Source organism: Etheostoma spectabile, chromosome 12 (assembly GCF_008692095.1).
Source record: "Etheostoma spectabile isolate EspeVRDwgs_2016 chromosome 12, UIUC_Espe_1.0, whole genome shotgun sequence".
In the NCBI taxonomy this organism is placed as follows: domain Eukaryota; kingdom Metazoa; phylum Chordata; class Actinopteri; order Perciformes; family Percidae; genus Etheostoma; species Etheostoma spectabile.
The window spans coordinates 21,027,411-21,044,094 of NC_045744.1; the positions used below are offsets into that span (position 1 = coordinate 21,027,411).

Below are 16,684 nucleotides of genomic sequence, written 5' to 3' on the forward strand. Positions count from 1 at the left end.
AGCAAAGATTTACACCTTGAATTAGCTGGCAGATATATAATGTATACTGTTTAGAGCTTGATCGATGACTGCTGCAATTTATTTTGCTTCGAGATCCCCAATGTAATATGCACCATTTTATTGTTATGATCATATTTTATTACTTCAGTTGCTCATTGTTCATCCTCCCCTCTCATCCCCACTTCTTCTCTCTTTCTTGCTATTTGGTAATGTTAGCTCTGTATCTATTTCTAATGCCAAATTATTCTGTTTACCTGTGTTTTGTCAACCACAACAAAAATGAGGAAAAACAAATCAACAAAGCCTGTGTATTTGTCCTGAAATCAGCTGCCTGCCTTAACTCCACCCCAGAGAGATTTGGACAGCTGCTAAACTGAATCAGACTGACCCTTTATCTGCAGATAGGCATTTTACCACTAACTAGCTGACGGTGCATTACTGATGCATAGATGCACACTTAAGACCCGTGTAAAGTCATAGAAACGGGCCTAGTTTGAGTTTTCTTGGGGCGTTTGAAATTAATCCAATCCCACATGTTGACTTCATTTTTTTTTCTTCCCATCTCCATTCGCACAGACACCCAGCGTGCATACAGTATATGCATGCATACCTATATGATGCATACATATATTTCTGTTTATCTAACCTAGCTGTTTTCTCTCAAGGCTAACCGTATGTATGTAGGGAGTTTTTTGGTTTCACAGCAGTACGAGTGAATCTGTTTTCCTCGGCAGTGCGTTCTTCTTTTTTCCTTTTTTTTTATTCTTAGATATATTCAGACAGTTATTAATCTTATTCTGATGATTATTCTTCGTAAAGCAAAATTTAGTGTGTGTGCGTATGTATGTATGTACGTATGGATGTATGTGTGCGTGTGTGTGGACCCAGAGGGGTTACAGGGGGAGGATCAAGCCAAACCTGATGCATCTATCTATCTATCTATCTATCTATGGATTGATCTAGCTATCTTATCTATGTGGCCCTCCTGTCTCGCTCTTCCTGCCTCTCCCCCTCCCCCTCAACGTTATTTGCTGTGTTTGTTCTTTGGAAAAAACAAAACTTTAAAAAAAAAAAAAATGAAAAAATGAAAATGCTATCACAATAAACTATAATAAAACATTCTAAACTCTAAACATGTCATTTTGATGGTTATGTGGCGATGGAAAAATACAGTGTTTGAAAAAAAGAAAAACTGCATTTGTATTTTCTGTCTTGGTTTTTATGGCCACCCGGCCTGCTCACGCTGACTTTTCGATGTACTTATGAATGAATGAGTGAGTGAGTGAGTAAGTGAATCATAATGGGTCCACATGCTGTTTGATTCTATCTGATTTATCCATTAAAATGAGCGGGGAGGGACTTGTGCGCTCTTGGATCCGTGCCATTCGACCTTCAGCAGTCATGGAGATTGTATTCCCTGATGAAGGTCAGCCAGACTGAGAGCCTGCGTAATGAATGAAACATTTTTTAACTCCTATGTAGTCAGGATAGGTTCGGTGTATGTGCATGAGCTTTTTAGCAGTGCTCTACTGTACATTTCCAGGAATATGTCATGTTTATGGGAAATCAGTGTATGCAAATGTGTTAGCTAGGAAGCCACTATAAGCATATGACACGCTAGCATGAAGTGCTGCAGCCAGTGAACTAAAGGGTCATTTGGTATTACGGGTTTATACCTTTAAACCAATGGCTGTCTTTATTAATGGTGCATAAATAATTTACCAAGGCCAATCAATAAGCCATGGATAAGACACAACATCTAAAAAATAACATCTCCAGAAACTGTTACTCAGGTGGATAAATGACAGACCTCGCTGTTAACAGCGTTTCTAGGGACTACGCATTTCTGCTGTAAAAGGTAGCGCTAGGAAACCTTTAGTTTTGCGTGAACTGTCCCTTTATTTCCAGGAGTCCCCTGATGCTTGTACATGATTATTTCACCATTACACTATCAACAATATAGAATATGAGTCTTGTAGAAATGTTATATAAATGAGAGATGGAGAAAATGTCATGACATTTTTGACCTAATGCCTCGATTTCGATACCGCAGCGATATTATAGTGTTGACTATTGGTGCTTTCACCAAATATTTACACAATGAGATTTTTGATAATCATCAGTAATGTAGATGTAATGACTAAATGACTAAAGGCAAATGATAGAACAGTCTAGTAAGTTCAAAAATGACTTCTTTACTGTAATGCAGCCTTTAAAACCAGGAAAAGTCTTGGGCCATATTACGATATCCAAAATCTAAGACAATATCTAGTCTCATATCTCGATATCGAACTAATATCTGTATATTGCCCAGCTCTAATTTCTAGTACTTCCTAAGTCATGTCGGAGAACAGAAATTAAATGAAACCACAATTTCATCTCCAATAAATGATCAACACTAGTGTTGTGCAGAAAAATAACAGACCCAGATCCTCTGGTTTGGAACTTCAGGACAGAATATCCAAATAAATACAGAGCATCTATGATCATAGGAGCAATATCACCAGTCACAAACCCCTTAACTAGTAAATCAAGTTAAAAAAAAAGAAGCTAAAAACAAAAAGTGTCATAGCAAGTTGTTGTTCCACCCCAAACCTTCAGAACATTTATAATGCCATCAGACGCAGAGTTATCCGACTAACGTAGAACTTACTAACCCACTTAAAAGGACTATGAAATATAAGGAAATCGTCCTGCCTGGATGCTGCTGACTGCAGACCTCAGACTGCACTGATCAAAAAGAAAAGCACACAGACCACACCTTAAGAATTACAGTGAGTATGTTTAATCAGTATTTGACATGATGTACTGGCAATGACTGACCAAACACAACATCTGAGCTAGTCATATTTTACAGCTCCTTAGACCAAAGCTAAAATATACACGTGACCCATTTATTAGTTTTATGTTTGAAGGTTCACAGAACCTGACTGTGGTGAGTTATGGCCTGTTTCTGCTTCAGATCCCACGGACATCAGACTCAGCACAGCAAAATGTTTCTCTACAGGCAAAGAGGATCGCTGGAAAACTAACACCAAAGTTCTGCAAAACTGTGATCATCTACTGTTCATTCAAAATACTAAAAGACAAATGTTTTCTACCTTGAACAGTCCTTCCATCCTGTCATGTACACACAGTGTGTGGAGGAAAATAATAAGGTATCCGGAAGTAGCTTTAAAGTCAAATAAAAATAAAACTTTTGGTAATGCAGTCTAGGCTTTTCACATCTGTACTTTTAAGTTCATTGTTGCTATGATAACATGACTTTGACTTATGTAAAAGCAGACACAATGTTCACGGTGAGGGATTACATAACTCGTGCAATTTTCAAGTCTCCGCATGTTGATTCTCAAAACATACTGAAATGAGCTGAAACCAAGGGGCTGTCTCAACGGGAGGGAAATGAGTTCAGAAAGATCTGGAAGAAATATAGAATGTGTATCATTTGTAGTAAATAGCAGAAACACTGGTATGGTCCTTAGCTAAGAGAATCTGCTGTGGATGACTTTCATGTAAAAAGATGTTCTAGTGAGAAAAGCCTGTGACTCAGTGAGTCCTACAGCGTGTAGGCCTCTCTTCTGAGGACAGGTGACTAATTGTGTCAGAGACATCTGCATCACCGCTGGTCTCTCACGTGCATCTTCATTTCATCATTTTAGATCAGTCCACGGATTTAAAAAAAAAATAGCTAATGTGAAGTTCAAACTGGCCTTATACTCCTGGCTACTAAATTACCCACAATGCAACTCGACTTGATTCACGTTTTCAGAGTGTGTTATGCTAGTGGCAGCCAATGTAGCCTCTAGCCTCAAGCAAAGATGAGGGGTGGACTGCAGAGGTATGGTGACCTCACTTCTTTCTGACTCCACATCCCCAGATGTTTTCATTATCAAATCTGTAGTCTTCAACCCCGATCAATGCTGTCTCGAGTGACATCACTTGGAAACATTTATCACATTTATTATCCACAAAAGGCTTTACGCAACGTTTTCACATATGCAGTCGTAACACCTGTAAAGAGACTTTTGATGGGTAAAATTGGTGGAGTTTCCCTTTAAGACAACACTGATGTGCAAACAAAAATGAAGGGAACCGGTCCTTTCATTAATAAAAACAATCGTGTATAACGGACTGATGCATTCTATACCACACTATTAAAGAGGTTATCTTGTTCTCGTGTCAGTCATAATCAGCACACAAGCACTCAAATTAAGTTTCCTGTTCCTGTTGGCTTGACACTTTTCCTGTTTGCACAATCATGGCGACGAAGACTCTTTGACCCACTGGTCACAGGGTCCCTAAAAGAGTTCTGGTTGCTTATTGTAACTAAAACAAAAACAAAGTTTAAAGCCACTAAATATTATAATATTTAATTCACAACATAAACCTTCAACACCTAAAACAGCAGAATAGCACAGCTATCCGGCTATATAGATTACACCCAACCCCACTTTACTTGGTCATCATACTAAAATATTTCCCTTCTCTCTTCATATTGGTTTGTATTAGACTTTCAAACCGGTTTCTTTCTTCTATTGTCTTATCATATCTTTCTAGAAGAAACAATAAAAAAAACCATCAAATGTTGACTCAGTTGTAAACACCAAACCTTTGTCAAACGGACGCCTAAGTAGCCTATATTTTCTTTACAATCCCCACAACAAGAACTCACAGAAAGCGTCACACAGGCACGGCGGGGTCAGTGACCGCGCACGCCGCCTGTTTATCTCTATGAGAGATTCTCGGGAGCGCGCCCCCCCTGGCCGAGGAAGGTGAGCGAGTGTCTGGAGGGGAGGACTCGGGAGCGCGACCAGCCGAGGGATCGATCGGATTAAACTCGATTTGAGTGAAATTAACACAAAGGAGAGAAGAGCAACGCACACTCGTTGGCGAGGTCGCGGATGCGAGACACGCCGGAGAAATATTTCATGAATAACAAACTTGAACTTTTTTTGCTCTGTTTATTTATATTTCAAACGAAAAAGGACCACGGTGGATTTTTTTTTCAAGCAAGCGGAGATACAAGCCCTACTAACGAGGAGTTGATTTGATAAAAAGCCCGAAGTGACCGAGCTTGTTGGGTAAGCTAACAAATCCCTCTTTTGAATGAGTGCATTTTAAATTGTGTCGAGCATAATTGAATACGAATATGAGGGTTTCATAGTAACCACTGATCCTGAATCAAACCCGTTTATATTACAGGCTATCTTCATAGTAAGTTTTCCATACTTTTCCAACGCAATCGCACTCTTTAATCAGCCGTGCGAGTTGGGGTTTCAGCCCGAATGGCATTTCATTCAGAGCTAAGTCACTGGAAAGCTTATTTTTAAGACTGCTGGTTTATTTAGCTCCTGTTTTATTTTCTCATTTCAGCAGAAAGTCATTGAAGGTCTATGTAGCTGCCATGCCGACATGCTAACAATAGCAAGTTTAGCTTTGCCACCCGCTGCATCGCTCCCACACACGCACAACAGTCCCGTAGATAGTTGAAAAGTGAAAAGAAAAATATCCAGCACTGCACGGAGAGCCTCTCTGTTTCGGAGTCCTTTCCCTTGACAACTTGTTGAATTTTGTAAAATAGCCCAAAATATTGACTTAATGCAGTTTTAAAGTCTAAGTGTTAGCCCCGTTAGCTAATTGTGTTGAAGCTTCTAGGAGACACGAGGTGGCTCGAGCGTAGAGGTGAGTCACTGGCCGACTGAATGAGCGGAGCTCGCGGAGTGAGATTCCCAGCGGACAATACTTGGCAGATATCGCCAAAAACGCGTCGTCGGAGTATAGTTAAAACGTCTCTACACAAAAGTGTAAAAATTAGTTGTATTTCAACTAAATACGAGGTTTTTTGCAAGGGGACACTGAAGTGTCCGTAGTAGTCGCTAGTTTATTGGACGGAAGGGACAGAGCTATGGAGGAGACGGGGGGGGGGCAGTGAGGCCAGGCGGTCATTCCATACAATGGTGTTTTTCCACGTTTTACATTACCAAACCCCGTTTACATGTCCGAAACATACTCTCGTCGTTGTGTACAGCTTTGGAGTAGCGAGAAAAGTGTTTTACTTTTAATAAAAACCCGAGATGAGCGAAGCGTTCCCCGGTCCGGAACGACATGCGAAATACCGCTGATAGGCTAATTAGCCGTGCTAGCCACTGGAGGCTAGCCCACCGCTAGGACACCGAAGTTCTGCTAGCCTGCTCTCTTCCCCATTGTGTACGGGCGAAGACCACTTTTTAGCCCCCCCCCGTTCAAGCTAGTAACCTGCTCGGGGCGGTTATCGGTCGAAACACAGCTCTTGAGCAAGGAAATTAACTTTCCGCATTTCGCTTCACTTTTTTGTCGAGGTTAAAAGGCAAAGTAGCCTAGATACGTCCTTTCCGTGTTTCGGCTTTTGTTACGGGAGCTTGTTTGTAATGTTACATTGTATCCAGCGACCAAAGTTTGGTAACATCTGCGACTACACTTGTTACATTATGTGGTCGGGCGAAAACGCACCTGCCCATGTACTTCTTACAAGTTACAGCAACACCTACACAAACCGTTGTTTCTTTTCTTTCTTTGCAATGCAACTTAATTTCATGTGTCGCTTTCCCTCTTTCTCCATTATGTGTTCTGTAATCGGTCAACTTGCATAATGGTCACCCTGTCGCGCTCACGTAACTTTGGCTGAGCTATCTGTGAAAATAACGCAAAGCGTTGTAGGCCCATCGCCAAACACACACACACACACTTCGGTATTCATTTTCGCATGGTGGTTTTATTCGCATTCAGTGCAGCCTACATGTTGTGGGTCGTTATTTTTCCTCCTCCTGTATGCTATAGAGTCAGGAGCTGCTACCCCCACCACCTTGTGTCTGTGAGCCAAGATGGCAGCTAGTCATGTTTAGTGGGCCACAGAGGGAGAGATAAGAGGCCCCGACCACACACACACACAGCACACAACACACAACAGATGTTCAGCACTATTTGGTCTCTCTCCCGTTTGTCTCTCTTGTCTTTTCTTGTGGTAAAAGTTAAGGCACTCTTCCCCCATTCAGCCACAAGGCTGTCTTGGTTTGTTAAGAAGCAGTTGGTCTGGACTGGGCTTTAGACAGGGCACAAAGTTAAGTTACCCCCATTTTATCTGCATCTCGGATTCCTTTTTTGTGAATTTAAGATTGTATAGGTTAAATGGCCTAATCCAAACATATGATTGGTAGTTTTATTCTGCTTAGGAGTTGCCTGTTTTTATTTTATTTTTTAATTTAAACTTAGGTTTGCTTTTTCTAGAAGTTGGCTTTGGTTGTCTTAGATCTGGCTAGGAGGCATTGGGATGAAACAAACGCTGACGCAGCAATATTCAGCCGAGAAGCATGGAGAAAGATTGGTGCAAAAGCAATATAGGCATTGCCATTTGAAACTATAAGAAGTAAAGTTTTAAAATCTAAATGTGTTCTCCATACCATAAAGTCTGAAGTGTTGATCTGTAGCATGCTGATTCCATTCATTCCGTATTCAGTCCTATGCCCAGCATGTTTGCAATGTCCCTGACATGGCCTCACAGCTAGGAAATCCCTTCACAGAATGATGCAATTCAATTTCCAGTGCTTGTTTTTATATATATATATATACACACACACACATATGAATGAATGAGGGGAGCATCAGCGAATGTTGAGGAGAAAAATCAATTTTTCATTTAAACAAATCAACGATAACTACACATTTGAGTTAATTGATATAAATCGATTTATTGCCCAGCCCTAGTGTCCCATCAATGTGTCACACTTTTGAAGAAGCTGTTCCCTGTTATTTCGACCTATGACTCATTAGTTGGATCAGGTTTGGTTATCTGAACATTTTCACTCATAACGTGCTACCTTCTATTGACCTTACTAAGATCAAGACAGTTAACCTATAACAGTGTAGGAAAAAGGGCCAAATGAGGAGAGGCCAATGGCAAAATAAGTCTGTATGAGTATACGAATGAGATAAGAAGTCAGTAGTGTCCCTATTGGCATGCATAGAGCACTGTAACTTGTAGCCAACAACACTGATGTTGTTGTACTCTGTTAGTCAAAATGACCGTTGTTCACATCTTTGTCCATCCCATCTCATTTGACTCTTGCAATGTGAATTACTGCCCTGCTGTTCTAAAAAGAATTAATGTCGAACTAAAAGCATTAGCAGCACACTGGACACGCATGCTTGGTCCATTTAGGTGCAAAAGGTGATTTACAAATTTAAATGTATTTGCAACATTTGACAAAATCAATTGTCTTGTCAATATTTTGCAGCCTTACTATGTTGTTATTATCACCCATGGAGTGTGAAGTAAAGTGACTTGACTAGATGTATCAAACATGGACTTATGGCCTTGGCCTTATGTCCAAACATACTTTTGAGGATACGAATGAGATTAATGTCTCAGAAACTCATGGCACGGTCAAACTGACTGTTTATGTGAACGATTCTGTCCGAGCATTGGATGATGGCTCAACAGAAAGAGAAAATCCAAAACACATGCACTTTAAAGTCATTCATTTTTACATATAAACGTTTGCTTTGGGTAGTTAAATCCTATACAAACGGTTAAATCCTATCACCAAGGGTGGCATTTCGACAATTCTCTCCAGAAACTTTAAAAAAATCTGTTTTATTCCCCTGCTCCATTTTTACAGTCAGTTTTAAGTGAATTACTTCTTTCAACATTGTCATTGAGTGCTATCTCTCAGACCAGGCTGCCCTTACCAGCTAATGGGTAGAGCTCTTCGGAGGCCGTACACAGACTTGCAACAAGCTCTGCAGGGAATTCTACTTTCTTAGCAACATAAAAAACACACCATGTCATGTATATTTTTAGTATTAACATTTTGAGTTACAGATGAGATGACAGACATTCGTAAAAAGATGCTGTAGTTGAACATTGATAAACAACAACCTAATATAGTGCTTTTGATACAGAAATTGGAAGTGGCAGGCTGATGAATCTGTATTGATTTCAGTCTGTATGATGGAAGTTGCAAAAAACATGATCTTTATGCCATAGGTCTCTTCTCTTAAAACTGAAGGTTAAAGATATGTATTAGCATTGCTAGAAAAAGCACAACCAGTTGTTTTGGCTGTCAGGTGCTGTCATGACTTTTTTTTTTTTTTTTATTCAATTAGAAAGTAATGGCTACGAGTTTTTGGAAAAAAAATTTAATTATATTTGAGGTCAGTGCTAATTTTTCCAACTTGACTTTTCTTGTACTAGTATTCGGCAATACACCAAAAGGGGGTAAATACAAAATCTGTGAATAAACAGGAAGTAGTAGAAAAAGAAGTGAGCAGACATAAAGTAAAGCAGGCTGCCTGGCAACAGTAGTAAACACATCCATGATAAACACAGATGTTCGTAGAGGCGAAGCTGCTCGTCAAGTCCTCCTAGCCGACCACGATAAACTAAAAGAGCAGCGGTGCAATAACTTGAGGACCCTTCCCGCTGGAAACGATCGTTGTGGCGACGTCATTTTATGGCTTGCGCACCTCGTGCCGGGAACACTGCGGCTACCGTAAACCTAGCTTTAGAGGCCAACACTGAGCAAACATGTTTCCTGTGTTGGGTAGATGGCACCTGATGCTGCAGTGCTCATGTTAGACAGTTTATTGTTGGATATCTGAGCCAGGGTGCTGGTGTTTGTTAGAGTGGCCATTTTGTCTCCTATCATGTGTCGTGGATGGCAGCCCTGTTAGCAGACATGCGAAGTGGTGCTGTTGTTTGTCTTCATCTCTTTCATCTTGCCATCTATCGCTCCAGCTCCACCCCTCACCCACCCACCAACTCCCTCTCTACCCATGCATGAGATCCCTCCTGTTCTTTCTACTCTTCATTCTCACCCTTTTCATCCCTCTTTCTGTCTCTTCATCTTTGCCTGCTTGCCTGTTTCCTCCCCTCCCCTACCTCCCTTCAGTCCTCTCATTTCCAGCCAAAAGGTTAGCGGGGGTCTTTAGCACCGTGGTGACATTCAAAACTGAGTGTCATCGCTGTCTCTCTCTTTCTCTCATCCCTCCCTCCCTCTCACCTGTCTCTCCCTCTGCCCCCTCCTCCTCCGCACTCGCCTCCCCCATCCCCCCCATCCTCCTCCTGCAGCGAAGGCCTTCTGGACCAAGTGCTGTGCCTAGAAGAGAGGCTGGCGTTAATACAGCTCTCAAGTGTTTGTGTGTGGGCTGTATGTGTGATAGAGGAGACGGCCTGTCAAGTACATCTCTGACCCATATGTGTGTATGCCTTTTTAATCTATCCTTGACCTTTCCCAGTGTTGATGTGTGGCACATCCTGTTTTTCCTCTTCATCCTTTGGCTCTCGTGCTCCATCTAACCTTACTGCTGCTGGGAAACAAATAAGCAAAGATAAAACCCAGGAATCTCCACTGGAAATATTCGGGAGTTTTGCGTCGGCTGCTGACGAATCCCATCGCTGAAAAGTGGTGCCACGAAAAGCTCATCAGTTTCTCGATGAGCATTGTGATTTAATGGCACTGTTGAGACATACACACATCCTTCCACCTCTCCTAGGTTTTTATCACCATTTTTCTCTGAGTGATTCACATGACTGTTGAAAGGTTAAGTGCTGCTTGCTTGTGGAATCAACATCCAGTTAGGAAGATGAAGATGGATGCAAGGTCAGAGGCGAGAGATGTATTAAAAAGGAATGTTAACCACATGCAAGAGAAGACTTATCTATCTCTCCAGTAAACCTGTTTCTATCACACCTCTTAAATGATTTGAAACGATTTTTGGTAGCTACTGTTGGTCATTATTTATAGCATGCCATTGTCTTAAAAGCCAGCAGCTGGATTTTCATCCTGATGAAAAATGTAACTCGGCTGTAGTGTTAAAAAAAAAAGTGCTTCGAAGGTCCTGAGCTGGATTCAAACCCACAACGGAAGCACTTTTGATCCTATACAACGAATTGGCTCTGGGAAAAGGGGTGTGTATGTGTGTCTCAGGGGAGAAGTTACGCCACAGCTTAAATGAAGGACTCTGGAAGTTAATTGGTTGTTAGCAGGCAGGCAGGTGGGGCAGGGAGGGGAGCCGACCAATCTCTGGGGACACAGCTCAGACCTGCCTGTCCCCATTGGTCTAAAAGGGCATGTCAATAGCAGTGATTGATTAGGGATGTGCGGGGGTAGCGTGCGTGTGTGTGTTTTTTTTTCTGTTTGCTTTTGCATAAAGGAATAGTTTAGTGTCTTCAGTATTGTGGGAAATTCCTCAAGAAAACCCTTTCTTTGGAAGCTCATATCTTATTCATATTTTGTTTAAAAATGAAAATCCAAACTGAGAAACAGAAAGTCACTGCCTGTAAAGTTGCGCAGAATTTTTTCCAAAGCTTCAACTTAATTGCTCGTCACGGGGATGACAAATCTCTCAACAGCCCAAAACCACTGGTGTTTTTTGACTAGGCTGAAGAGACTCCAAGCTAGTGACGAATCCTGTAGATTTTGAAATGTCTACCCCCTTTTGAAAGTTTGACAAAAGTGGCAGGGGTTTCCCCAAAGCCTAGACCAGCCACAGTGTTCCACTGTGAGAACTCATTTGCATCACCGAGCAACAATTCCCCCTCACCTGCAACTGTTTGATTTCAGATTTTCTTTTAGGTCCATTGACTTTTTGAGCAAAGATTCAAACCCCAGTATTGAAATATTCACACGAACAAAAGAGTGCCAACAAAATCCAGAGCCGGGCAGACACTTTGGCGAGGTTAAACCGTCATTGGTTGTCATCCTGAAGGATATGTATACCTCATCTGACCCGGTCAGGGTCCGAAATTAACACTCGCCACTCGTCAAATGCAGAGGGCTATCCGCCACATGGCAGGTAAATATTTGTATGAAAAGTTTTTCCTTTATCTTCATTTCCGTAACACTGCAGCTACTTTCTTTTGTTCCTCTGTTGTCTGCATGTCTGAGCTTCGTGGGAGCGGTTCCACACGCAAACACCGGCGCACACACCCGACGCCAGCGACCACCTCACTTCTGTTTAGCTAGCGTTTACCGTAGGCTAAATAATTAGCTAGTAAGTGGCGATTTTTGGCAGCCAGCCTTCCAGAAAAAAAGCACAATAAATAAATGCTAACCGATCGTTAACCGTTGACCAACGAGCAGGAGACAGTCTCGGCTCACCCGTCTGGGAGGCTCTGACACACTTTCCGTACTCCATGTTCGCACACAGCTGTAGGCTTGTACCGGTGTTGATGTTCTGTGCATTGTTATGGACACAACTAGCAAGTTAATTAGCAGTTAAGAAATTGATTGTATAGCTTATTTACATTTTTATTATGCAAAAGACGTGTAAAACTTTATATATATATATATATTAGAGATGTTCCGATACCATTTTTTACCTCCCGATACAGATTCCGATACTTGTGCTGTGGGTATCTGCCGATACCGAGTACCCATACCAGTGTGTTTAAAAAATAAAAAAAAGATTGTGCTGCACATGCATGACTGATATTATTACCATTGTGGTAAGGCCTGGCTCAGGTTTAACACTTTTTAAAACATGAATACAGCAAATGGAAGCCATTTATTTTTAAATAGAACAGTATAAAAATGTAAGTGCAGCTACAATATTGTAAAATGCATTACTCACACTTCCCTGTGACAGCATTCCTTCATGCACCCCCAGTTGGAGAGTGTGTGCGAAGCATCCCAAACTTGGTCCATCCATCAGCAATTAATGTGCCAGTATGTGTCCCTCGGGACTCGTTGGCGTGCAGCACCGCACTTCGAGGGGTAACGTTGACTCTCTGTCCACCCAGTGGGACGTTGAACTTAGCAAAGACACGGGGCACACGTCGGAGGGCTAAATGTCCGTGGTAAAGCTGACTGCATGCACGTCTTTGCCCAAGCATACACGAAATGTGTTCCCAAACTGTCTCGTATAATTTGGGTAGCGCAGTTTCAGAGATATATTTACAACTTGGCAAACCGTACCTTGGCTTCAAATGCTCCATTAAGCGGCGAAATCCCACATTTTCGACAACAGACAGGGGTTGGTAATCCAGTACAATAAACTCCAAAACTTTGTTGGTTATCGTTGTTGCTTTTTGGCTGTCTTTGGGGAATTTATCTCTTTGCTGGAAGGCAGTTTCCAGAGTTTGCTGCTCTAGTTCGTCCTTTTTTTCCCCCGTAGCTTTCGTAAATTCGTTGTGCTGTTTAGCGTGACGCGTCTTCAAATGTTTAAGTTGCTGCTGTTGAAATTTGCAACACTCGTGCCACCCCTTGAAATTGCTTCTCTGCATATGTTGCATGTTGCCGTCTTACCGGTGGGAACATCCACTGTAAAGTACAGGCAAACTGCCGACATGATGCGCTAACGCTAGCTTGTTTTAAGAAGGCGTTAGGTGATCAATTCTTCTTCGCCCCTCTAAAACAGCAGCGCAACTATTTTAAAAGTGGCAAAGAAGAACTGTGTCCGCGCTAACGGAGCTAACCAGTAAATAGATTCCTATTTTTAATGGTTTATGTGGTATCGGATCGGTGCCTGTACTCCAGTACTCGCCGATACCGATGCCAGCATTTTCGGCAGTATCGGAGGCATTTCCGATACTGGTATCGGAATCGGAACATCTCTAATATATATATATATATATATATATATATATATATATATATATATATATATATATATATATATATATATATATATATATATATATACATACATACATACATACATTAATATTTTGGTGTAACTGATGATATTAGGCTAATTGGTCAAAAATCCTATTGTTGGTTACCGGTTTAACAGTTAATCGTTAACTTCCCTACCAGCAAGACTTGCAACCCCAACCATAAAGTTTTGGTAGACCTGAGTTACAAAAAGTGTGTGTGTGGGGGTGGGGGTGCTATAAAATATCTACTTGTCAAAGAGTTAAATTTGGACACTGGATCTGGCACCGCGATATGACTTGAGTGTAGGTCGGACACTACAGCAGTCTCATAAACTAGTCGAACATTGGTTGAATGTATGTGATATATGAATTGAGTTTGAGGTCATAGATAGAACTATTTGATATCAATGTGCGCTCTCTCTGTGTTTCTCAGTATGGCTGTGTTCAATAGATTGTGTCGTCTGGTGACTTTCACATGCAGAAACTCGAGTGAAGATAATTATCTCCTTTTTGAAGAATCACTTTTTTTTTTTTTTTGTCCTCCGTGGCTACCAGCAACTGTGTGGAGGAGTGGGGGGGGCGCGCGTGCAATCACGCAAGGCTTGTATCATGTGGATGCGCACACAGTGTTGTTACTTAGAATTTCTCATGGGGGAGACAGAAACTACGGACTATAGCTTTTAAGAATTGGTATTGTCGGTTGTCGAGGGTTTTCAACTGGTGACCAGACTAAGTGCTTGGGTGCACTCTGGGTCAAGCTATACATCTAAGACATTGGGTGTATGGGGTTATAATTATTCCACTGACCGTACCATCTATGAAGGCCTATCAGAATATGAGACAGTATGTCTTGTGAATCTTCATGATTTGCATCATAAATAGTTTTGGTATCATATATATCTAATGACCTCTTTAGTAGACTAGTGGAGCAGACCAGTCACAACCAAAAGTGTATTTTTATACTGCATTTTCACAGCAATAAATCCTTTCTCTTCATCATATGCTGCATTTTACAAATATTTTCTGTTTATAGAGTACAACTGACAGCAGCTACATCATATCCGTTTTCTGACAGAAAGCAGAAAATCCATGTTATGTACTTATTTACAAATTAAAGAAATGTCAGATGAACTGACATGTGTTGTGCATTCAGGTCTCATTTTGTTTTTGTTAAAGAAGGAAAAGAAAATCACAATACTATTGACTCCCAATACTAATCGAATCGGCACCCATGTATCGTGAAAGAATCTGAGGACAAAGGCATAATGTCCCAGCCCTTATTGGAACCAGTCCCATTTTAAAACAAACAACTCCAATACAGTTTTGTCATCCAGCGTTGTACAATATGAAAAGATTTCCATGCTGGTGTGCCAAACTATAATCTGGTGTAGTCTTTCTTTTGACCTTGAATGTAAAAGATTTAGTGCTGAAAGTCTCTGAAAGGTTTTAAAACTGACAGCATTTTAAAACTGACATTTTAAAATGATTCCTATTAGCAAGGAAGTTTTTTACTTATTTAACACGAATAACAAGACTTAGCACAATAATTGATATTGTAAAAATGCATTTAGTCCCTTTTCCATGCTGTACTTCCCTATGTTTTCTACCCCCTTTTTACTGTGTCATCACATACACACCTGCATCCATCACCCTTTATAATACACTCCCAGATGCAAGGGATTTTCAAAGACCAGACAGTCCGTTTCAGAGACCCTATGACAGGTTCTTTAGCTCAGTGAGCACCTGCGTGTTCGTTCTCTCTCTCTCTCTCTCTCCCTCTCTCTCTCCCCTTCTCCCTCCCTCCCTCTCTCCCCTTTTCTCTCCCTCCCTCCCTCCCTCCCTCCTAGCAGGTTCCTTGGCCAACCTCTGTGGCCTACTTTGCTCTCACTCTCTCCCCTGTGCCTGTCTCGCTCGGCCTGTGTCCTCTGGATCAGACTGGTAGCCGGCCAGTGGTTTTTCCTACCACATGGTAAAGGCAGGGAACAGATTGGATAAACACAGCCCTTTCCTGCTGACCCTCCCCTCCCCACATGCACACCTACATGCGTCCGTACACACACACACACACACACACACACACACACACACCACACACACACACACACACACACACACACACACACACACACACACACACACACACACACACACACACACACACACACTGTCCATTAACGAAGCAGCCGTGCGTAAATAACCAGATTTTCTCGAGCTTCACTGCTTCTCTCTTTCTTCTCTTGCTTTCTTGACCCCCCCCCATACACACACACACCTCCTGCCCTCCTCTCTTCCTTCCTTCCTTCCGGGCCTCAAATCCCAGCCCCAAACACACTGCCCTGCATCCCCTCACTTGAGCGTAATTACACACACAGCTAGCCAGCTCCTGCGTGCTGTCCTCCATTTGGGAACAAAGGTATAAATTATAGCAGCTTAGATCCTAGTGGTAATGGGAGGTGGGAGGGTGCACACGTGCTCTCCAGAGGAAGAGGGAGATCACTCACTCCTTCAGGTGTCTAGTTAGGTTGTGTCTGCTAAGCTTTTGGTGTAGTTTGTTTCGTTGGCTGTGTTTTGTTTCTGTGCCTGCCTGCCTGTCTGTCTGTGTCTCAGTGGAAAAATGTGGTTGACATGGCGGAGATTTCCTGTAGTAAAGCCTGGAGGCTACAGACAGTTTAGCTGCCAAACTTTTAACCACACAGACACGACTGCATCGAGCTGCTGTTGGCTAATCTTTATCCATCTTCCTTTACCCATGACTAACACTGCATACACGCAGTGATTTGGGGCTATTTGATTATGACGTAAACGACTAGTTAGGACAGATAAAATCAAAAGTCTTATTGTTAAAAGGCACTGAATAAGGAAGCTGTCTTTCTCATCTCTCAGGTCTATGGCGCATTGAGGGGGACAACCGCAAGCACATTGTCCACCAGATTCCACAGACTGAAAAGATTACAATTTACATAGGCTTTCAAAAATGTGTAGAACATAAGTTTTGTCGAGGAGTGCAGAGTGCCTGCAGGTGAAGTCACTGTTTAACACACCTTCAGTCAG

The 16,684-nt window shown here is 41.8% G+C and overlaps 1 protein-coding gene across 1 annotated transcript in view; it reads left to right on the forward strand.

The window, feature by feature from the left end:
• The first annotated feature begins 4,751 nt into the window (after positions 1–4,751).
• Positions 4,752–16,684, forward strand: part of chd7 (chromodomain helicase DNA binding protein 7) — a 78,101-nt gene continuing 66,168 nt past the window's right edge. Inside the window, 1 exon segment of the mRNA XM_032531392.1 lies at positions 4,752–5,081. The gene's annotated coding sequence lies outside the window, so the exon portion shown is untranslated.